The sequence below is a fragment of the Tympanuchus pallidicinctus genome, unplaced genomic scaffold (assembly GCF_026119805.1).
Source record: "Tympanuchus pallidicinctus isolate F22 unplaced genomic scaffold, pur_lepc_1.0 scaffold7, whole genome shotgun sequence".
Taxonomy (NCBI): domain Eukaryota; kingdom Metazoa; phylum Chordata; class Aves; order Galliformes; family Phasianidae; genus Tympanuchus; species Tympanuchus pallidicinctus.
Window position 1 is genome coordinate 22285574 of NW_026294791.1, and position 24052 is coordinate 22309625.

Below are 24052 nucleotides of genomic sequence, written 5' to 3' on the forward strand. Positions count from 1 at the left end.
TGCTGCATCTGCCCAACTCCCGCTGCCTGCTGCATTGAGCTGGCTCAAATGGAAGCATACACTGAAATCTAATCAAATTAAGGAAAAAAAATCATCTGAACTTATCAAAAGGAGTCTCAATCCTCAGGTGTTTGTGGGACTAGCGTGCAAAACTGTGTTAGGATTGCTTTCTGTTGACACTGTCCTCTGATTCTTAGCTTACTATTTTGATTCCTGCTTCTGTGCTTCCTAGCAATTGCCAAGTCAGATTGGTCTCTGGAGCTTAATATATTTCTAGATGCTGATCTTTTCTTCTTTCACATGGTGCTGTGCTTGTGCTCCAGCCACTTGGCAGCTTCATCAGTGCAGCGACTGCAGAAGGGGGGACTGTTGGTGTGCTCCGTATTACAGATGCTGCTCTCCACATAGAAGCTTCTGCTTCCCATAGCTACTTATCCCAGTTGTGGAAACAGTCCTCAATACCTTCCTTAAAGGAGCAGTCACTACGACAAAGCTGTTTAAGTTGCTGGTAACATGATAGCTGTATGTTCTGTGGATATGTCCTTGTGTACCTCATTTACACACTCAGCCCTGTTTAATGTGTGGGAGAGTTTAATTCCATATTTCTCTTTCTTTGCCAGTTACCCAACGGGGTATGAACTCCCAGTTACCTTTTGTATTATACACATGGAGTATTGCAACTGTAACTTTACCATGAAATACAAATACAGAAGCCAAAGCCAGAAGAAAATCCTTGGCTGACTATTTCAGGAACAGTTTTTGATGTGTTCATATTGAACGCTGTAACCTCTGGCTCTGAAGGCCCAGCCCCTAGTGATGTTAATGTGGTGGGAAGGGAAGAAGGGAGAAAAAAACACATTGTCTACCCTTCAAATGATGCAATGAAATCCGAATTCTGTGTAACTGGAACGTAAGTTCAGTGCTTTGAAGCTGGATGAGACACTTCCAGTAGATTGTTATCCTTTTTATGTTTCGTGAATCACTTAAAGCTGCATGCTGTGCCATCTGCTAACAGTTTGAAGCCACTGAAAACAGTATTAACAGTTTTGTCTGTGTTACTTAACAGGAATCTCACTACATGCACAAAGAGCTTGACGTAGACTTAAGATACCAAAAATGGTAAAAGCTGTGTCCCGTTGAAAGGAAGGAATCTGGTGTAAATGACAGGGCTCGGTGTGCTGCAGAGATCAGGTCTTCTCCTGTTGTGAGGGAAGTCATCAGTGGTTGTAAATGAGATGATGCTGGAATTAGAATTGTGACATCAGAGCTGAAAAATGGAGCTCAAAACCAACAAAGTACTCAAATTGGAAGAACAAGTAAAGTGGCCTTTATCTCACAGACAGTTGTTTTGCAGCTTCTATATATAGAATCATAGAATCACCAAGGGTTGGGAAGGACCTCCAAGGTCATCCAGTCCAGCTGTCCAACTACCACCAATATTTCCTCACTAAACCGTGTCCCTCAGTACAACTAAACAGTTCTTGAACACCTCCAGGGATGGTGATGCCACCGCCTCCCTGGGCAACCCATTCCAATGTATCACCACCCTTTTGGAAAACAAATGCTTGCTAATATCAGACCTGAACCTCCCCTGCCCCAGAACTACTTAAAACTACTTGGTTTTCATGTTAGATGGAGCAGGGTCATTGTAGTGACGTTCATGCAGTGTTTGTATCTGGCTAACTGCATCATATGTTTGCTGCAGTTTTTTCCTGACAGTGAAGTGGCTTCTCTGTCACTGCAGAGCTAAATTTGCATCACACAGTTTATTGCACAGACAAACACAATATACGGTTCAGAGTTCAGAGGTCACAACTGCTGTAAAGTTGTAATGATTGTGTTCACAGCAGCAGTAGGTACGTTGTATGCTTCAGGTTCTATTTTAGATTTACAGTTTGAATTTACAATCTTCATATCTTGGTAAATATAATTCCTTGCTATTTGGCATAGCCTACCTCTAAAGATAGCAATCTTGACTGCAGTGAAGCCAAAGTCCAAATGGGTGTTCTGCTATAAAGGCTGTGTTTGTCCGTCTGAGATCCTTCATTTTGAAATGGCACATTCAAATACTTCTTCCCCAAAGAAAATAAAAAATACTAATGGAGGAATCAGGCACATTATCAGATGCATCAGCTGCTCCACTGCAGAGGACTGATGTGGCCTAGTGGTTTTTAATGACAAACAATATTCCCAGAGAGTTTTGATTAGGTTTGGATTATGTCTCAGGCACACATGTGAGGAAGTTGTTTGTTATCCTTCTCTTCTGAAGATATAAATAATGGTGGAGCTCAGTTTACAGCTTTATGGTTGTAAACTGGTTGTCACACCCTATCTGATTATATGCATCTATGTATAAATATTAGCATAAGGGTTTTTTCTCAGCATTTGACTTTGATTCCTGATTCTGCAAATACTGATGTGCATACAAAGGTCCTAATGAAGTCTGATTTCTCACATGAATAATTTGTGTAGGTGTGGTAAGGCTGATCAGTAAGTAATGTGGTTGGTTCCGTGCCTTTCAGTAGCCATTTGCTGTATTGCTAAACAGTTTTCATCAGAAATTCTTGCAGATAAGAAATATCTGTCATGTTTTTTCTCCTGTTGTAAGTAAGTTTAAGTCCAGAACATCTCTGAGAGGGCAATGAGTTAAAAATGAGATGTTTAATTTAGACTGGGCTTGAGTCCATATTGTTCTCAGTCCACTGTTTATAAGAGGGTTTTATACTTCTCTGTTCTCTTGCTTATTTACAAACTTGGTGAAAGTTCATTGTTTAACGTCACTATTTTATCCTGCTATACCGTGGACTGAACTACTAAAGTAGAAATGCTTCTATGTGCTGTTCCTGTCCTTTATTTTTACCTAAACATTTCTTCTTTCCTTGTTGTTTTCCTATTCTTCCATTTCCTTTCTTGTCCTCCTTTTGTCCTCAAGTTCATAATAAAGCAAAACCCAGAATAGAGGATAATATTTATGGACACAGATGCAACTCTGAAATTACAAAATGCTAACTTATTAAAATGTCTGATTTTTGTCTGAAGTACTAATTGATCTTGCCCTGATGTACACTTCCACTTTTTCTTAATCTTTGAAGATAAAGAATGCAGTAGTTGATATATCTGTTTTTTTTTTTCCTTGAAATCCCATTTCTTCTATTGTGTAGTGTATAGTGTGTATAAATAGGAGGCAGGGGTCACTTCCTCAGGAGCAGTGTCATCTTTTTGTCCAGCTTCCTCAGTGGACTTTGAAAACATTGCAAGTGTTCATACCTTGAGGCATATTTTGGATGTGATGCACTACATACATGGTTAGTACTCACGCTGTTAATGATACTTCACCACACACCAACTACATCTGCACTTGCATTTGCTTTGCTTAAAAACTACCTTGGGATATAGCAAAGCAATTACTTTTTCTCATGTCTCATGGGTACAACTTGCAAGACCAAATTAAGGCTGGACACGCCTTTCTTTGGGGACTGCAATTACAATGTTAATAGATGCCCATAGATTTTACTGACTGATCCTTATTTTTTTATTGGGTCATGTTGCAAGCTTAGTGTTGTCTGATCTGGCCAGGAAGACTTGTGATACTGATGAGTGGGGATCTAGTCAGCTGGAATATCTCATTTTTCCAAAGATAACATGCCAGGAACTGCTGAGGATGAGCTTGCAGAGACAACTCTTCCTCTGTGAACCGAGCAGAGGCAGTACCAAGTCCAGATGTCACCCAGCGCTTCTCGCTCACGAGTGCCTTCACAGTATCCTGCCTTCAAGTCGTAAGCTCAGAGAAAACAGAACTGATAACATGAGGTCCTCTCTAGCTATTTGATCTTCATGTTCTCAGGCTGTATCTACATAAGCTACAGCATAGCTGTAAGGCAATAAAGGTAAATAAGGTAAGCTTATTTGGAGTAAAAATGCAGAACATGCAGCAGAGGCTGGCATCCATGCCCACATATAGTAAAGCACTGCTGTAGCTTGCTGGATTTGTCTGCTCTGTGCTGACTTCACTTAGTTGGAGGTCTGAGGAAAGTAGGTGCGGCTGAGCACTGCTCATAGCCAGGTTATAACTTACAGGGTCTGTCATGATTCAGCTTTAAATATGCAAGAAGAAGTTAACTTCTTAATATGATCAGTGAGAGAGCCCTTGGGAAGAGTAATCTGTCTGGTGTAGTCTTATGTTAACTGAGTAAGAGCATGTTAAATTAATCACTGCCTCTTATATGTTGACACTGATTAGGCTAACACTGCTGTTGTATTATTTTTTTAAATTACTTAAATAAGGAGATGGGCTCTCGTGTTCAGTTACGTCAGTTCTCTAATGGTCCCTTTTGTTTGTGTCTTCATTTACCCTCCTTGGCAGCTGATAATAAAGAGAGCAGTTGTGCCTGCAGTTTGGACATTATCTAAATTGTTAACAGGAATGAAAAGAATCTAACGTTCTTGTTTTTCTTCAAGACTTGCAGCTAATGGCTTCCTGTTCTCGTTTCACTTTGGGTTTTTTGCTTACTTTAATACAATTTCCTGTTTTGTTTTTTGTACTTGTAGGATTATATGTCACCTTCATGAGTAGGTGCGTTACGTTCTATGTTCTGACGTAATCCTGTTTCTGTCTGTGTGTATACAGGAGTCAGGAGGCTTAAAATTCTCAGTTTCAGTATCTCTGTGAACATTTTGATGATGTCATTTTTGTCTTTGACAGCCTTCAATCTGAGTTCAAAATCCTACATGGATTATTGCTGTTATTTTTGATCCAGTGTCAATTAAGGCAAGTTCCCTACTGCCACCTTCCCCTACAAGGAAAAGGACAAAAATAATTGTTACCTTGCTCTCCCAGCAGGGTCAGATACCCATTGTCACAGAAAAATGTTCTTGCATTTGATTAAGCCTCTCAACATCCATCCTGGATTTTGGCATTCGTGTGCCAAACGAAGATGAAGAACCTCATTTCTTTCTAACAGAATAATGTCTTTCAGTGGAATTCCAAGTGCAACATCCTGTTCTCCTGGTATGCATAGCGTGCAGCGGGGTTTTATCATCATTTCCTGCACAAAACAGCATTCCCTCTCTAATGTGTTTGGTGGTGAGAGATGGAGAGATACAAAGATTTCAGATGCCATTTGTGAAGTCCACACTAACAAGTACACCAGAAACTATAAGAAATAAAATTTAGCCATGAGAGCCCAGGGCGTGGATGCCACTACTGAAATGGAGGTGATTCTTTAGTGCATTAGCTGAAAAGCAGGAGAGAACTGCTGTGTACCACTGACTTATATGTCAGTCTCGGAAGAAAAAAATTGGGCTTGTGTTCATACAGCACTCTGACTTGTATGTACCACTTTCTGAAGAGCAGATTCTGGAAAATGTTTTCTCTTGTTTTTTTTTCCTTTAACCTGAAGTGCATTCAGCCAGAATCCTTATGTTGATGGTGGAATGGAGCCTCTGAATGTCTGTAGTTATGACGTGAGAGACACTTGGAGCATGTCCAGAGAAGGGCAATGGAGCTGTGAGGGGTCTGTGACACAGGTCTTACAAGGAATGACTGAGGGAAATAGGATGGGACAGTCTGGAAAGAGGAGCTCAGGGGAGACCTCATACAGTGCTCTGAATGGGAGGTTGTGGGAAAATGGGGATCGGCCTCTTCTCCCAGGTAACAACGATAGGATGAGAGGGAATGGCCTCAGGTTATGCCAGGGGAGGAAAAACTTTCTCCGAAAGAGTGGTTGGGCATTGGCACAGGGAGGTGATGGAGTCACTGTCCCTACAGGTGTTCAAGAACTGAGAAGGTGTGGTATTAAGGAATGTTGTTAGTGAGGAAATACTGGTGTTAGGTGGGCGGTTGGATGATCTTACAGGTCTTTTCCATAATGATTCTATGATTTTAAAAAATAGATTTGGTGTACTGCAAAAAAATTAACAATTGGAAGAGTCTCAGGTGGCACCAGTGATCTGAGTGCCTGCCATCAGTGATAGAATCAGTCTGCAGCAGCACCAGTTCCTGTGTATTTTTGTAACTGCTGAAATCAAATCTAATGCAGCTACTGAAGGTAAAACGTTTTAGGATTTGTTAACTTTTGTCTCCCTTATCATTTAGAGTCAATAAATTCAGACATAAGAAGAGCAGAAGCAGAGCAGCATTCACATGAGCTAAATATTCCCATGTGCAGATGTAGGTGAGTGATTTTTAATCAGTTACTGGTGTGCCTGCACGTCAATGCTTGCTTACATAAACTGCAGTTCAGCTATACAAAGACATTAACAGCAACTGCAAAGAGAATCCTCCCTTTTCTGTATTTCAGTTCTTAATTTTGATCTTAAGAAAATCCTGGAAGCAAATACTCAGTCTTTTGATAATAGTGGTTTAAAGGCGTCAGGAAGCAGGAAACAAACAGAAGGGTGAGTGATCTCTTCTGCCTGCTCCCTTCCTTCCAGCCCCTATATAAACACCTGATGGTGCTGCTCATCGTGCTGCCGAGTTCTCCTGCCCCAAAGGGATGCTCTGGATTTATAGAGCAAACAGTTGTAGTTTCCCCAGAAACCCAGGTTTGTTTTAAAGCTGCCTTCGTTCATTTAGTGAGCATCTTCTTTCTTTTTACAACATGTGTTCAATAAAGCAACCCTTTGCTTATCTTTATGAGGCGTACCTTAGCACAGCTCCTCTGGCATTATCCTCACAAAATGCCATCACAGACATTGGAGGCATAGCATTATTTATTAGCCCATTCTGGTGCAACTCGATTACTTTCTTTCCTTTAAAAGTGCTTGCTGCTGGAGCAGGCCTTTTGAGAGCAGCCAGTGTTCTTGTTTTTCTAACCATTTCTCTGCAGATGCCACACCTCACTTGAAAAGATATGTTCCTAAGCTGACCTTTCAGAGCAGCCCACAGCAGGTCGTGATTTGTCAGTTCCTTGTTCTAAAAGCAAATAGCTTCTGTTAAATGTCTTGCATGAGACTGATTGCAACGTGGCCTGAAGCAGCTGCTTTGCTTGCGATTTCTAACTCGGGCTGGCTGTTGGGGGAAGCAAATCTGAGCGATGGGAGAAAATGTACACATGTTGGAGAAGTGCAACCTATCTTTTTATTGAGGCCCAATCTTTTTCCCCCAGACAGAAGTATGTAAACAGAGCCTGCACGGAGTGGGGCATAAACACATTGCTCACCGAGGGGATATCGGAACTTACCAAAACGTACCCTATGGATTTTGTAGGAGTGCATCAATTGAAAACAACAACTCCTGAAAAATGAGGTGGGAACCATATTTAGAAATCATGGCTTTCACCTCTTGGTGACTGTGGCAACTGCACCCAGGGCATGCATGTTATTTTATCGCCAGATGTGAGATGCTGGCTGCTCAGCAGCGAGCCAAAGAGGAGCAAGGTTGTGTGAAAATAACAACAGGAGCTCTGGAGATGCTGTGGATGGAGTTCATAAGCAACTTTTAATCCTGTGTGCCCATTTCTGCCTGCTCCTTACAGGCGGTGGGCAGTTTCCCCTTTCCCCGTGCAGCCCCATGGAGAGGGCTTTGCTATATGCTCTGTGCTGCAGCCCCTTGCTATGAGTCTGCTGCTCTCCTGAGCCTCTGTGCAGGAAATAGCTGAGCTAATTTTAGAAGCAAAAACAGCCGAAAGAGGCCAATAGCGAATGCAGCCAGAGTATCTGCTGGCTAATTGGTTATGAAACCTGATTGATGCTCAGGCTTTTTCTGTATTAGTCTTGGCGGGGTTGGGGGAAAAGCAATGCAGACCTTTTCTGAGGCAGACATAAACGAACAGAAGCTCTTTAAAAATGAGCTTGTGGGAAATGAGGGGTTGGTGCAATACATCACGGGGACAGAGACTGCATGACAGCTTTTTGGGTACACATTGGCATAAAATCTGCTGGAGAGAGAAGAAATTATGATACTTTGCCTAGCGTGAACCAAGGGAAAGCGCAGGCTGCTGCTCATGTTGCACTGCCATGCAGCTCTTGCACGCAGTTCTAAGCATATCGTGTTCTGCAGTTATTAAAATACAACTCCTAACGACAGCAGGAACCCAAATGCCCTTCTGAATTGTATGCAATGTGCGGCAGTTGTTCCTCCAGCTCAGGTCGTGTTTCAGTGTATGTTTTAGCAACAGATTTTTATTGCATCTGATTCCTCTACTGTTGCCCTGGCTGAGGATGCAGGAAATACAGAAACTTACTGCAACATTTGGTTTATAAGGGGAAAGATAATCAGCTCCCAGGATCTCAGCCTTGTATGACTCCGCTTTGTGTCGAGAGATGAAAACAAAATGACTTCTGTTTAAAATCTTTTATCTTAAAATCTGTCACTGCTTTACAAATTGCTTTGCAGAATGAACAGATGGATGAGGAGAAATGGCCCTATGCTGCTTTTTGCACTGTGAGCAGGACCAGCAGTGTCCCAGTGCAGCAGAGCTGCTGGGACTGCTCTCCTTGGTCGTCCTGAGCTTGGCAGGGAAAGACAGTGCTGCAAAGAGTTTCCCCTTATAGTCAACTTATCCCCTTCTATTCCATTCTCTCTCATCTCTTTTCTATTGTCTGCTCTTGAATAGATCTTTATCATGTTCTGATTAAAGCACTTGTTCTTCTTCCATACACTGTGGATACGGTTGCATTCATAGTACAAAACTCTTACTAGGATTAAACAGGTTACTGGGCTGGAGAAACAAATTTTATTCTAAGCATTGTAGGTTCAAAACTAAATGGTGTGAGCGTGGCTTTAAACCCTCATGAATTTCTGGCTTTATGTTCAAGCCCTTTACAAGGTGACATTCACTTGGAACTGTACCTGCTTTTCTTCTCTGATTGCTGCATGTGAAACAACCAATTCCTTCCCATTTTCAGTAAGATGATGCTTCCTGCTCTTCTGTGTAATCAGCCTCAGAAAAGGGGGTATTCTGTACAAAGAAAAGCTGCCTATCATAAACCCTGAGCCATTTTGTAACGTCTTGTTCCAGCTGATTGTGACTTAAATTTGCTTCTCAGTGTCATCTTCGGAAAAGACTCTTTGTCTTTGTAAGCTGGGCCAGAACGAGTCCCGATGAGCTGTTTGCTGTGTGATTGACATCCTCGGAACACACCCGACTGCAGCGGGAACGGATGCAGAACGTACAGCTCGTTACGGTGCTGCCAAAAGGGTTTTACCACCTCCTGCTGCAAAGTGTGGTGGGAACCAATGACTCTGTGCTGAGGGCTTAACAAAGCAGCTTTCCAGATCCAAAGGACCTGCTTGAAGATGTGCAGAGACCAAGCCTGAGGCACAGGAGTGCCCTAAGGCAAGGGAATAACTCTGCTGTTCATCTTCTTTAATTATCTTTGGTGCTCAAATCACTTTAGGGACTAACAGTGGCAGATATTCACCTCAGCAAACTTGGGGAAGTCAGAATTATTTTGGTCAGTGAGAGTCCTTCATTACCAAGGTACATGGTCCCAGTCCTACAGTAATGCTTTACCCAGATCATTATTCCCTCACTATGCCTAAACTTCAGAGAAAAACGTATTCTTCTTTGCTTATGTGATCCTATAACTAATGTGTTGGTAATTGCTCACTGAGCTAAGAATAGCATCTCACAAGTCACACTTATTGTGGGTCTATGGATGATGCTTTCAAAGCCCCATGTGTTCCCACAGTGTGCAGAAGCCTTCAGGCTCAACACTCCTATCCCAGCAGTAAATCAGAGGTACTCTCACAATACTTGGTCATGAATAGCTGAGCCTGCTTCCAGAAGCATCCTGATAATGTAGTTACTATCAGGAGGCTCATTAAGGGTCAGGTGAAGAAAAATCTTTGTCCAGAAACTTCTGGGAGTTTCCTGGTGTTGCTGGTTGTGTGTTGGAGGTGATGTGTTTACTGAAGGCTTCAGTGCATGACTGCCAGCTTTTTTTTATTACTTGAAATCTAGCCTGCTTAAGATAGATAACACTTCTGTTGTGATTTATTGCATGTGGCACAAATCCTGTTCTGTTGCACATATCAAATTCTGTTGATGTCCCTGGCAGCGAAGACAGTTTGGCTCTTGTTATAATTTAAAACTCTGAGGCAAATGGCAAGAATTTCTAGAAGATGAGATTTCTAGGTGAGAGTTCTGAGGTGGGAGATTGCGTGGTCAGTTTCTAGTAACTACCAGAGCAAGGTTAACACCATCAGAATAGGTTACTGCAAATGATAGTACCTCTTTGGTTTTTCAAGTTGCAAATATAAACTACTGCAAGGATGCTTTGATTTCTGTGGCAGTGTGATTTTTATAAATCCCACGCATGCTTGAAGTAAGAAATATTTGCATTGGTTCAAACGTGCCAAAATGTTCCTACAAGGCTATTGTGGGACATACTGCCTTGTGTAGGTGAGGTCTTGGAGCCAGCACAGAACTGGGATGTGAGCAAGCAGCAGCCAGCCCTGAGTTTCCTTCTGCTACTCAACATGCTTCTCTGAGCGCAGAACTTACAATGTTTTAGTACAACATCATGCAGTTGTTTTCCTGCCACGCTCTTTTTCCTTCCTCTAAGTACAGTTTTGCTGCACCTACTCATTAAATGCCAAATAGCATGTAAGGAAATATTTCCATGTGGGCAATTTGCTTTTAGGATTACTGTTTTATTTTTGGGTAACTGTCCTGTTGGTTCCATAAAGGAAGATGCAGGAGCTTGAGCCTGTCTGATGCTCAGTTTTTCCACAAATAGCAAATGATGGCTTCCTTGGTATCTCACCTAACACAAAAATGTCAATGTTTATAGGCGTTTTCAGTATGTCATGGGCTACAAATAGCATTTCTGTTCAAGGGATCATGATTTTCTTCCATGAAGAAATCAAAGGATTGCTTTGTTCTTGTTGTGGAGTAGCAGATATGGGCAGCAACTAAAAATAATGCTAGAACAAGTAAACACAGGTAGTGCTTGTATATCTTTTATGGGCATTCATCCAAACCAAACTCTTTCAGGTTCAGCCTGAAAAAACAGGTTGGAGCAGTTGAAATCAGACCCAGAGATGCTACTTGGGGACTGGATGAGGTAATAAGCACAGTGAGCAACTTCTCTGCATCCGTCCTTCCCTCAGAGACCTTCTCAGCTCTTTGGGAACCACTGCAAAATTTCAGATTAGCCTCTGTAGGGGATGAATGTAAATATTAACATGCCTGGAATAACACAAGCCAAACTTTTAATTCCCACTGGGTCAGTTCTTGTTATATTTTCCCTGGCTAATGTCCCAATGTATCCAATGCTAATTTGGTTTCAGTAAGAATAATTAGGTAATAAAAGCTGGACGTTGTGATTATATCACTGGTCTGTAAACTTTGGGCTTTATTCTGTTCTCAACCTTGTAAAAGATTTTCTGCAAGATAAGTTATTTCAGCTTCAGTGTTGTGCTTCATTGGTGTAAAATGAAGGTGCCATATGCCCCACATCTACACTCTCTGGTGACCAAATCGGTAAGTGGAAGAAAGGCTTTCAGGAACCACTGTTATTCCATGTGCAAATATACTCAGCAGCTTTTAGTGCTATGGTGCTGCAGACTTGGCAGGAGGCTCACCTAGCTGGTGAAAAGTACCCATGGCCACACCTTTGTGTGAGTACGTGGAGAGGGTACAATGGAATGAGTTCATAAGGTCTTATTTCTGATCTGGCTAACAAGCTGGGACAGTCCTTCCTTCCCAGTCAACAGAAAGCCACTGGAAGATCAATGAGGTTGTAGATAGAGAGTGAATAACAGCTTACCCCACGCAGGGTAAGCCATGATGTCTTAGCTCAAATTCCCTGCTGCATTTCACTGTTATTTATGGCTTCACTTATTTATTAGAGATTATTGGTCAGTGGTTGTTCCAAACCTATGCTGGTAAGGTTTTTGGCTCTGTCTACCTACATTTGCAGTTAAAGTCCGTCCTACAGCACAGCAGGAACATCATTTTGCAAAACCCTTATTCAGACAAAATGTTTATGACCAGACTTTGTATAATGAGGTCAGATAGACCTTTCTGTTGGCAGAGGTATTTTTATTTCTTGCCTAGAGCAGAGGCGAGGGAGGAAGAGAAGCAAAGGAGCACCAAGACAAGAATTTGTAAGTGCATTTAATCTGTCATATAAATCGCACGCGAATCAAACTCATCTAGTCCTGGCCTTTTAGCTTGAAAACAGGTAAAATATTGAATCGCTGGAGTCAGAAAAGAGCAACGGGAAGTCAAGCCAAATCCTCTGTCAGCAAGCATGTCTCCAAATACAGAATTAGTTTAATTGTCTGTCCTTGTTAGGCCTGTATTCTAGGATTTAAAAATAGCTGCCAGCAGTCTCTAATCAAGACTTGAAAAATATATTCTGCCAGGGATCCTGCAACTCTGTGCCTGATGGTGCTCACGATGGGACAGGTTTATGAACCTTCCCAAATGCCTTTTGGACAGCTTAGAAGCCACCAGTCTTTGTGTCATAAAAGTGAATGCAAGTCATGGTAGATGACAGAACACAAAGTTAGTCCAAAGGAGTTCTGTTTACCCTTTTTCTAGAATCATTAAGGTTGGAAGAGATCTCCAAGATCATCAAGTCCAATCACCAACCCACCTCCACCATGCCCACTGCCCATATCCCTCAATGCCACATCTCCATGGTTACTGAGCACCTCCAGTGGTGGTGACCTCACCACGTCCCCAGGCAGCCCATTCCAGTCCATCGCTACTCTTTCAGAGAAGAATATTTCTTCTAATACTGTGTTTACACATACTATTATTTTTCAATGCTTTCTCTGTTTATGCTATATTTAGGCTTTAAAAAAAGTATATATATGTATTTCCAACTTTTTAATAAATAATTAATGCCAGTACTTAGAGATTATATATTTGGGCTAAATCTTAGTTGAACATAAATTTGTGTCATGCTGCTGATTTTGGTGAGACTCAGAAGACTGGGTACCCAAATCAGAGTTCTGCTGTTTAAAAGCAGCTGATGAAATGGCCCAAGAAGAATAGAAATGTGGTTGGGTGTATTTACAATGCCTTCTGAAATGAAATAAGAAAATTACTGAGGAAACTTCTGGAGGGAAGAAAATACTGCATTATCTCTGCATATTGTATTGTCTTCAGAAATAACTCGGAAGCAAGAGTTGACTCAGTTTGGAAAACGAAGAACGTAATGAAATACCCATGAAAGGTCAGAAAACTGGATGGTTACAGCGATGGCTATAAATAGATTAACATAAACTGAGTAGGGGATTTGAGTGAAAAATCCAAAAGTTGAACTGGGTACATCACCAATTACATTGGGAGATGGTCTTGCCTGAGTTTGATTTAGAGAAAATATTGAGGATTTTTAATACAAAAGAGGCGTTACGGAGTGATCCCAAATTTGCTTACCATTACCACATCTTTCTTCTTATGCTGCCTTGCTTATAACTTCTCCTTGTGCAATGCAGGCAGATAGTAAACGCCCCAAGTACTGTACCTTGCAGCTTGATTAAAGAAAATGAAGATAGCGAAGCAGAGGGGAAAGAAAGAAATCTGTGCTGTTAGAGGAAAGCTATTATAACGTGGAAAATGCTCTCTAGAAGAGAAAAATTTACCTCTGTGAAATAAACTCAAGTGAAATGGTCAGAACCACATTGGACTGGACAGGTTCTTCTCGTAGATCAGTCATGGAACTCATCATCAGTCAGTATCAAGGTAATGGAAAGTGATAGCTGGGGCTGTGTTGTCATCTTTTGCTCAAACTGAAGTTAAACTTCTTTCTATTTTTCTTTTGCCTCAGATATTGTCGTGTTTCAGATCTACATCACCAACTGTACGGTCATTTTGGCAACTGTCTCAATTGAACTCTCTAGCGTCTTTACCTGTGAACACACAGTCCCACTGGAAATAGGTAAGAGAGACACTCATAAACAACCACTGAATAGGAAAAAGTAACTGTCCCACTCACACGATCATTAGTTACTACTAAAAAATATTTATGGCACTGTAAAGTCTCATGTCTCTCCCTTGGCTTGAAAAGTTCTGGTATTTCTTATTCTCTATTGTTCCATACTATTTATAACTTCTAGCTGCCCAGGTCATACTCCCTGTAGTTCCCCTGCCAGGTTAGAAGAATGTTTTTGTCCTTTTCTGTCTAAAATTACTCCAGCACGCTTTATCTTCTGTTTCCTCTAATTATTTTTCCCCAATTCATTGTTCCTGATATTGTTCCTAAACCGAATATATTGATTTCCTGTCTCTCCTCCTGGCTTTTGTTTATTAAGATGATAAATGCTTTAAGATAGAGCCTGTTCTTTATTATACATATTGAATCTCTCTTACAAGAAAATCACCATCCCAAATTTAAGAGGTGAATCACAAATAAGTTTAGAAAAGACACAGCGCATCTTTAATTTCTTTTCCTTTATTAGATTTCTGTGCCGCTGGTTATGAAGGATTATTGACTTGTCAGGAATTGACGGTTTGCATTTACATGCCTGAAATATCTTCTATTACATATCAGTCAGTCAAATTGCTTCTAAAATGATGCTTCTGTAATTAAGAAATAAAAATATTAATCACTTTAAATTTTCTTTAGCTCATTAACGTGATACATGCAAAATATAAAAGTTTTATGTCCTTATGTATGCTACTTCTGAAGCTTTCATGACCTGGTGTTAAATGATCCAGAGCTGAGATGGACCCACAAGAGTGGAGAGAGTGGAAATGGAAAGGTATGCTGACCAGAGCATCCTCATTTGACCTCACCAGATGATCACTTCCTCAGGAACACCCCGAGGTAGTCCCCAGAGCATCCTACAGGAGGCAGGTGATGGGGCATCTGCATGGCACTGCTGAGGTCACAGGATGTGTCCCAGCCAGTGGAAACATATGGTAACCCAGCCCATCTGTCAGTCTAGTGTTGACTTCAGCGGAATTTTGCTCCAGCAGAGCTTTACTCCAGTCATGGTACTCTGTTCGGAAAAATAAACACGAATGTATTCTCATATCCTGAATGCAAGTTAATCAAATTGGGTAAGGCAAGAGAAAGCAAATATAAGTAATGCTATCGACCAGGATGCCAGCTGATCTTGTGGTTTGATAGGTGATTCCTCGTTGTTTGCTCTGCTAAGAGGAAAACTTGTGCATTTCTTTGTAACATTTGTGAATGGATTTGTGTGTTTGTCTTTGCACTACTGTGGCAGAGCACCATAAATGCGATAAGGAGTGACTCATGCATGCACCCTGTTAGCAACGTGAGCACGCTGAGTGACGTGCAGCCGCTCCCACAGAGCGATGCACACAGTCAGAGGAAGATGCATTCTGTGTGCAGTATGTAAAGATATTTGCAGGGAGTCGAGGATGTTTACGCAGCCATAAAGGGAGCAGGTGTGAGCACAACACTGAATAGAGCCCAGCATCCTGTTTTTTCTTAGGAAGTCTCTCTTTTTTTTCTTTTTTTTTTCATGGGACATCACTGTCTTTCTGTTTGCATCTCTGGGCAAGATAGGGATCAATAGTAAAAATAGTTCCATTATCAAAGCTTTTTGAGCGGTCAGGTGCTGGAGCAGGCCGCCAAGGGAGGTGGTTGAGTCACAGTCCCTGGAGGTGTTCAAGAAATGAACAAATGATGTGGTACCAAGGAACGTGGCTTAATGGGGGAATGTTGGTGGTAGGGGGACAGTTGGACTAGTTAATCTTGGAGGTCTTTTCCAACCTTGGTGGTTCTATGATTCTCTTCCAGAGCATGCTGTGCATGGGGGTGGCTGGAAGGCTTTGCTCAGATGGAGCTGTGAGGTCAGCTCCCAGGAGGGAGGACTGCTTTATCTCAGTGCGATAGAAGACATTTCCATCTGCTCAGTTGGAGCAGAATCCCTTTCTGTTTCTGACAGTACTTGGCACAGCGTTGATACCAGAATCATAGTTTTCCATTGTTGTTTTGACTCTCAGAAAACTTCTTTTATGGACAAGAATTTGATAGCTGCACATCTTTTTTTTTTAATGTAACTGGTGTTCTGCCACGTTGGCTTTTCTGCTGCATTTTCATTAATGCATTGCAAGGCTTTGACTGTGCATGGAGGACTTGACACCTTTCCAAGGCCATGCTGGGTGGCACTGAGGTGATAGCTTGGCACTGGATCTGCGTGCTGAAGAGTAATTTTGGTGCTTTCCTCATCCTAATGAAGGATGGAAACCTTGTTTGCCTCTTTCAGGTTGGTGAAAGCCGTCATAGACTCCTAGGGATTGAAGAGAATTTTTCCATTTTGTATTTAATGACAAGCAATAAATATTCCATGAAGCCCTACTGAGGCTGTTGTAACGGCAGCACAGAGACTACAGTGTGTTTGCGTAGCTCTGCTAGCAGTATTATTAATGATGCAAAAGATAGAATACAACCACATTCCCTCTTTAGCCCAAGGGGGCTGGATTTATCAGGGAACAGGTACTGGCGAACTTGCAATAGCTGCCTGCTGCAGCAGGGGATGGGGAGCCCCAGGGCAATTCCTTTAAAATAATAATAATAATTAAAAAATAACAAAGCCCCACCAACTGAACACCCTATTCATATGTGATTTTTCTAATTTTAGGCATATGCTATTATTTTGTTGGGGCATGATGAGCCTGTAGCTTTTTTCTTTCCTGAACAATGACAATAACAAAGTATTGCTAAAAATAAAATGCCCAACTTTATATACATTGAGAAGGTATTTAAGTTATATTTGTGAAATGTAACCCCTGCATGAACTTGGGAATGTCTGCTGCTAGAAGTTCAAGCCAATGCCTTTTTATAGCAGCGTTCTGACAAGGATTATTTATGTATTTCACTGTATGCGCTGTATAGAAAACTCTGGAGGCAGTGTTATTTTTAGCTATGTGACCTTCAAGTATATTCATCTATATACCAGTAAATTAGTCTTTAACAGGTGAATGAGTTAATATAGCTAGGCAGATGAGTTGCAGATGTGGATAACATCTGTCTAAGCTGCTTTTTTCCAGGCTTTAGATTACTCATCTGGGATGGTTAGAAGCCAGCTATGGGGATTATTGATAAAAATGAGTTAAGAATAGATTAGAACATTTCCCTTGTGAGGTATAATGTTTCTCTGATGACTGCATTTTCCATCTTCCATTAAACATCACAGGTCAGAATTTTTTAAACTCATTTTAAACTGTTCATGTTCTATTTAAATTGTATTATTAAAAATGTTCAAGTTTCCTGACACAGAGTGAAGGGTGTTCTTTTAAGAGAAAGCAAAAAGAAGAACAGTTTAGCTTTAGCTTAGGGTCTTACTGCATTGTGGAGAAGGAAATTTTTTTCTGCTGTGCTGAGTTGTTGCCTGCTCTGAGCCACACACATGGCCAAGATGGGCACTAATTAATTTTAGTCATTGGTGCAAATGTGATCCTCCTGTAAGCATCCAGACTTTTAGTGCAGTCGTGGTTTTGTGTAGTTCCAATGCTTCGGTGTCTCTTCTTGTTATTGCTTTTTATTTCCAATAAGTCTTCTCAGTAATCTGTATTTTAAAAGTCTTTGGCACATGCAGAAAGATGAAGAGATGGAGTTCAGCGTGAGGAAGTTATTTGAAATGCGATAGCTCTAAAGCTTAAAATAAATGAGTATTTGAAGTCTGTTCAAAGATGTAATAAATGTGAAATGACTCTGTCCCTGTGAGAGTCATAGGGACTTTGCTTGGCTGGATAGAGGATTCAGCTGGGCTCTTACCTGCCATACAGAGGTTATCAAATCAGGAAAACAGGAAGAAAAAAAAAGAGAAAAATATAGGGGGGGAGAAAGGTAGGAAAAAGGAATGCTTCACTGTTGAGGAAAGAGGAAAAAATATATAGGATAACATAATGTATGGAAAAAAAAATGCATAGCAAAACTATTTTCCCCCAAAACCTGAAGTTATGGAGCAGAAGATGGACTGCTTGAGCCCTTTGTCACACTCCTTTGTGTTGTAGCGAATAGCTGTAAGGAACGAGAGGTAAAGAAACAAAACACTGAAACCTGCAATGTTTTGCAGCACAGGGTGTGGTGAAAGGATGGCAGTGGGTAAATGTGAGAAGTACTGGGGCTGAGGATTCAGCTCTGAACTCTGACCTTGTCCTTTTCTGGCATCATCTCCAGACCTTTTTGTCTGGTGTGTTAGGGATATAATTCCTCTCATAATACTGCCAGTTAATTTATTAATTTCCACAAATGTTTTTTTATCAATTGTAAATGTTTTCTGTTATGTACTACATTTTCATGCTATTTTTAACTCTAAGATGACTGTAAAACAAACCCTGTTTCATCAGCTGTGTTGGTAATACAAGAGGAAGCACTGTCCTAAGCCTTCTCTTTCCTGGCAGCCTCTCCCCGCTTCTGATCTTTTTCCAGATCTAATATTCTGAGCTATTGGATGTGATGGGTAATTGGATAATGTGAGCCAAGTACATTTGTTTTCACATGGAGGTTATCTGAGGTGCAGGTTTCACATGTGAAGATACTGTATTTAAAATGTCCAGCTTTATTTCCATCTCTCCTGGGGACTGGAACCAGATGATCTCTAAGGTCCCTTCCAACCCAAGCAGTTCTGTGACTCCATGGCTCTGCCTTTGAGCTCAGGGGCAGCTGGGTCAGCTGGATGGACCGTATAGTGTGAGCTGTGATGCAGCCTCTCAGGGAAACATCAACCTCTGCACTTGTTAGTCCAATGGTCCTCTGCTAGAAAAGGAGATTTGGCAAGGAACGCATGGAATCAGCGCAGGAAATGTAAACTGAAAGCAATTTAACCCAGGTAATATAAAGGCAATGAAAGTGGTGTTAGCAAAAGCACAATGACCACAGAAAGAGAAGGAAGTTGCAAGCAGAGGATAGCTCTGCTGCGGTTCTGAACTGCTCTATTACTCCATTATTTTTTTTTATTATTGTTGGTGTGCTAATTTATGATATGCTTTATAACACTTGACTTATGCAGGTTTTTAAGATTTCTCTTGTTATTCCACCAAACCTCCTTTCTTCTCATCTGCCCTTATTATTCTTTAAGCTCCAGCCAATGGATGTCTTAACTGCCAGGATAAAGCGGTAGAGGTATTCAGTGACATTTTCTGAGGCAGTCTTCCAGTAACATCCCAAAACACAGGGCTAACTTGCATCTGTCTGTGCTTGTTCTGTTAGCGGTGGGTCTGTATGGAAATAGTTGGGCAAAATCACCATTTTGGTGAAAATGTACAGATTAGAATGTACTTGAGAAGGAATTCAGCCTGTGGAGCAAGCCCAGCGTGGCATAATGGGGACTATTTCCCCCACTGCCCACGCCTCTGTCATTTCCTTCCTACCACATATGAAAAGCATCATCTTCCTGAACTTCGCACGGTTTGTTCTTCAAGCATTTCAGCCTTCCTCATGCAAATTATGCAAATACCAGTGTGAGCTCTGGTTCTGTTTGTGCCATTGTCAAATTTTTGGGACCAAAATAAGTCTTTACTCAAACAAACAAACAAACAAAAACAAGAAGCCTCAACCCCCCCCCCAAAAAAAAAAACACCACCAAGAAAAGAAACACAGACATCATTTCTCTGTTACACATTTCAATTCTTCAGGGATAAATTCTGTATACCAGCCTGCAAAAGTCTCATTTAAGGAAGTTCAGGGTGCAAAAATGCGATGGCAGAGATGAAATGAAACAGAAAACATCTAAGAGCAAATTCATTTGCTGTCCCACAGCTTTGACAACTGAAAGAGTTCTGTTCATGTTGCAAAACAAGTTGACCTTCTAGTAGGGGCCAGGCATGAGATCCTCGCCAAAGGTGAATGGCTTGGAAAGCTCTGCGTGTGCGTGAAAAGGGAAACAGTGGAAACTATTCTTGTTTGGAACACACTTGTGCACTGAAAAGCAGTTCTGTACAAATGATGTTCTTACTAAATAGGTTTGTTTTCTACATGTCTGACCGCCACAGCTCTCCATGCTCTGTGCATGTTTGTTCTTAGGACCACTGCAGACTGTAGATGTTGTTTAATGCTGTTAGTCACACAGTGTTTCCATGATGGCTGTGAGTGGAGTAGGTGCTGACCGAGCTTTGGCCATATGGGGAACTGTCTCTGCACTGAGTTAAGCCAGTGCAGCTCCTGGAATTTTGCTGGTTCTAGAGGTCCTGAGAGGAGCAATCCAGTAACAAGAGTTTTGTAATAAGTACATCTAATACACGTTGCTACTTTCATACTTCAGCCTTCAATCAAACCTTAAGCTCTTCCAGGAACACCCAAGGTGTAAGAGATACAGGCATAGATGACCTAAAACTGAGCATCATTTGTCTGACAGGGGGATTAATAATGTTAGTCTTTGAGGGAGCTCTGACAGAAAACATAAATAGCAGAACACAGTGTTCCTTCTTGCGTCTTGCACTAATCCTGGCATGGGAGCAATCTACCACCACAAATAAGGTTATCAGCACCAAATCTCCAGCCAACCATAAATCTCTCCCGGGTTAGTGAGCTCTGGCTGCCCAGCAATGTGAGCTCAGTCAGGAGGAGGCTCTGAATTGTTGGGTCTGCTCGAGGTGGTACAGCACAGGCTACACAACCTGATCAATGCGTGGAGGTGTGAATTCTTACCGAATACTAGTGAAGCTGTCTCCCAGTTCCTGGAACAGCTGCAGAGTCCAGTAAGTGTTGATAAACACAGTGCAAATGGGTGGGCAGCAGGTGCTTGGCACCATGTGGGCTAAAGCCCAGAAATAGATTGTATTGATTGTGAATAGCTTACTGCTAGCTTATGTTGGTGAGGGTAAACCCTCTCCTTATGGATATGTAATAAAAAAAACACTGATCATACATACATAGTGGGACCTATTTTGAAAGTTACCAGCACTTCTATTTACTGCATCTTATTTTACCCTAAAAAGTACTTGAGAATAATACTGAGTATAGATATCTCAGAGTAATAGAAGACCGTTAATTTGTCCCTGGAATGGGATGACCTGAATGTGGAAGAGCAAAGGTTTCTTTGCTCTTCCAATATCATCATCTCGATGGCAGTGGATGTCATGCTGAACTGAAAGCCCACACATTGTCAGCGTACAGCAACACGTTTCAGCTGAATCCCAAACCAGGAACCCAAGGGTTTTCCCAACCCCTCCTTTGTGTTTTCCAATCTTTTGCAATCTCAACTGCAAACAATGCCAAGAGTCACAACAGGTGGATGAAGTGTTAGCAAGAATATTGAGATAATGTTTTTCTAAAAAAAAAAAACAAAACCCACAAGTAGAGTTTGTTTCAAAGTTAAAGATGGCTGTGGTTAAACTTTGTTTTGAAGTCAATGAGAATCTACTGACCCTAATGTAAGAGGAACTAATCCGAGAGAGCCAGCATAAACAGAGCTGCTTGGCTATAAGTAGCAGGCTTAAAAAGAGAGACCAAATACCCCATCAAACACACACACACACACACATTGCTGTTTGCATACTGTAGAGAAAAAGAGGAGCATACAGCACTCCAGAGCCACAGGAGAGAGCAGGTAGCTTCTATTTTCTGCCATGATACTGCTGCCAACAGCATGGTGTATCTGACTGTGAATGGTGTAAAAGAACGTGAGCTATACAGGGAGGTAAATAAGAGATGTGCCCAGTCAGATGTGGAGCTGAGAGGGAAGGGCAGGGAAGGGTGCATAAAGGCAATGCTGAACAGGCAGGATTTCCTCTCAACAGTTTCAGCCTGGTGAATGACACAAAGCCTAGTGTGTTACACAAGTTGTTACGTCAGTGTGTGAGTTACACATCAAAATCTGTGCCAGGGGAGCATAATTATGGATGCAATATCGGGCATGAAAAGGAACTGCTTGAGTTACTGTTACTTGTATAATTTTGTGCAGTGTTCATGAGAAGATGCATTCCTTTAAATCTAGAAATTTCAAATCCAGATTTCACGTACTGCTTTAATTCTTGAAGGTGTTCAACACATGTTCTGTTTTCCTAGCTCAGTGGTGGCAGCAGCCATGCTCGCATCTCCCTGCAGACTGTTCACAGGTAGGTGACATAAGAGATCTGCCTGGAGCTGGTACTTTTCAGTGCCCTTCTGCATTCTCTAGTTTCTGTACCACTTTGCGGCTGCACAGAACGTCTATAAACATAACCTGGACTCACCTTTTGTACTTTCTCATTTTCTCCACAGACAAGAATGGTCCGGTCTAGACTTTGCAGTAATCTCTGATGTACAAACAATCTATCTCCAGCGATGCAGGAAAGGAACCTCAGCCCATCAGTGATGTGTGTTCTTTTGGCAGCAGGGAGAGCAAAGCTTTACGTGGACAGTGGGAGCTCAGGTTCCTGGCTGCTAGACGAGGATTTGCCCAGTTTGGTGCAAGGGAAGACCCAGTTCTGCCATCAGCCCTGTGCAGAAGCAAAGAACAGACTGGTGCCGGGCCCTTTGCGTGCTAGCACTTTGCTGAGCCATCAGAGAGGTTTGTGTGTTGTACCAGCAGCTTCTCAGAATAATCAAGTCCTCAAAGTGTTTAAGGAAAATATGGCAAGAATGCAAGGCTTCTGGTAGAAAAGTTGTTCATGTCTTTCCCCCAGAGAATTTATTTATAAATAACGTTGTCTTACCCTAATTCCTTGTGCCCCTATTCCTGCCCCCGTTCTTTTTCTGGTTATTGGAATGTTTAGATGTAACAAAATATATTTGTGTCTTCTGCTTTGCCTCTTGCGTTTGCAGAGATGCAAAACCATCAAGAGCTACATTACACTGTTTGTATAAAAATGTGCAGTTTTGGTGATTCATGTAAAATGTTTGAACTGATGGTTTCTGCTTGTGTTTTACTTCTCATGGTTTTTTTTTTTTCATCTTTAAGGTCATCCACATTGAGGAGAGCTGCTGTGGGACAAAGAGAGATGTAAACCCAAACTACCTCTGTGTCTGTGTGCTCAGATCCTACAGCTATGTGAGTGCAAGTGTGAGGTCTGGCCAGAGCATTTCAGATAAAACTGCCTTTCCATTGGGTTCACTGTCTATTGGGATCATCTTTTTCCTTGGGGATTAGCTCAGTGTCAGCAAGTAGTCACTGCCTGACTTCACGTGGTGTGCCAGGAAGACAATACTAGTCATAAGATAATGTGTTCCTGAATGGGATTGAAACTATGAGCATCCGACTCACAAGAATGGAAGGGGGAAAATAAAACAAAAACTGCACACAAAAAACCAACCCACCCTGAAAGTTTTCAGGCCCCTTCATGCCACATTTCAAATTATGCAAAAAAAAAAAAAAAAAAAAAAAAGCAGCCTTTATTCCTTTATTCATGAGACAGTAACTACGATGAATTAAGCACAAGCTGTTTTGTCAAAAAGCAAGAGCCTCCCATGCCCAAGGAAGGACATACAGGGGTTGCGACACTGTGCTGAATTCAACAGCCTGTTCAGTTTCTGCATTAGTTGTGAAATCACCTCTTTGTGTTCAGTGAGGCACTTTCTGGTGGCCGTTGCAGCACAGCTGTGCGACCTGATGGGGAGTGATGGCTATGGGGTCCTGGGCACAGCCCTTACCCAGGCAGCAGCAAGGAGCAGAGCTGTGTTCCCTTGCTGTGTTTGCACACCAGTTGATGTGTATCCAAGGACGTGGAGCCTGTTTCTGGATTTGCACGCAGTCCCGTGCTCGTGCATCATCTCAGCCTGCCTGCAGGTTTTCCATGATGCATTGTTATTTTGGCAGTTTTGTTTGATCCCTCATCTGGAGCACTAGATTTACAGAAATGAAGGGGAAGCGGCCCCTATCTGTGGTGCTGTGCCCATTAGAGGTATTTACATTTATAAACTGAGAAAACCATTGCTATTTTAAGCAGCAGCTGCTGGAAGTCTGTCTCTGACCCTCCATGGCAAGGTCTAAATAATTTTTTTTTTTGTTTAAGTTCCACACAGTTGAGGATTTTGATGTCTTCTGCAGCCCACTGCACTGAGAAAGGCTGCAAACAAAGATGGTGATGTTGTGCCACTTCATGTTAGTCCTCAACCTTAAATGTAAAAGTAAGAACAAACAAAAGCATTTTAATTCAGAAGAGAAAGTACTGGGATTGAGGGAGGGTAGTTGGGGCTGGGGTGATGCTAGCTTTGTAGTCTCTTGTGTATTTGGAAATCACATTTCAGCCTTTGT

General features: G+C 41.7%; 1 long non-coding RNA gene across 2 annotated transcripts; it reads left to right on the forward strand.

Moving 5' to 3' along the window:
- Positions 1-1827: 1827 nt before the first annotated feature.
- Positions 1828-23944, forward strand: LOC128072691 (uncharacterized). 2 transcript variants are annotated; one of them, XR_008202404.1, is made up of 6 exons: positions 1828-2490; positions 13729-13839; positions 14590-14727; positions 21886-21935; positions 22081-22369; positions 22760-23944. It is a non-coding gene; the product is annotated as an uncharacterized LOC128072691 (long non-coding RNA). The 2 variants fall into 2 exon arrangements; XR_008202405.1 differs by lacking the exon at positions 1828-2490 and adding an exon at positions 4400-6173.
- The last annotated feature ends 108 nt before the right edge of the window (positions 23945-24052 follow it).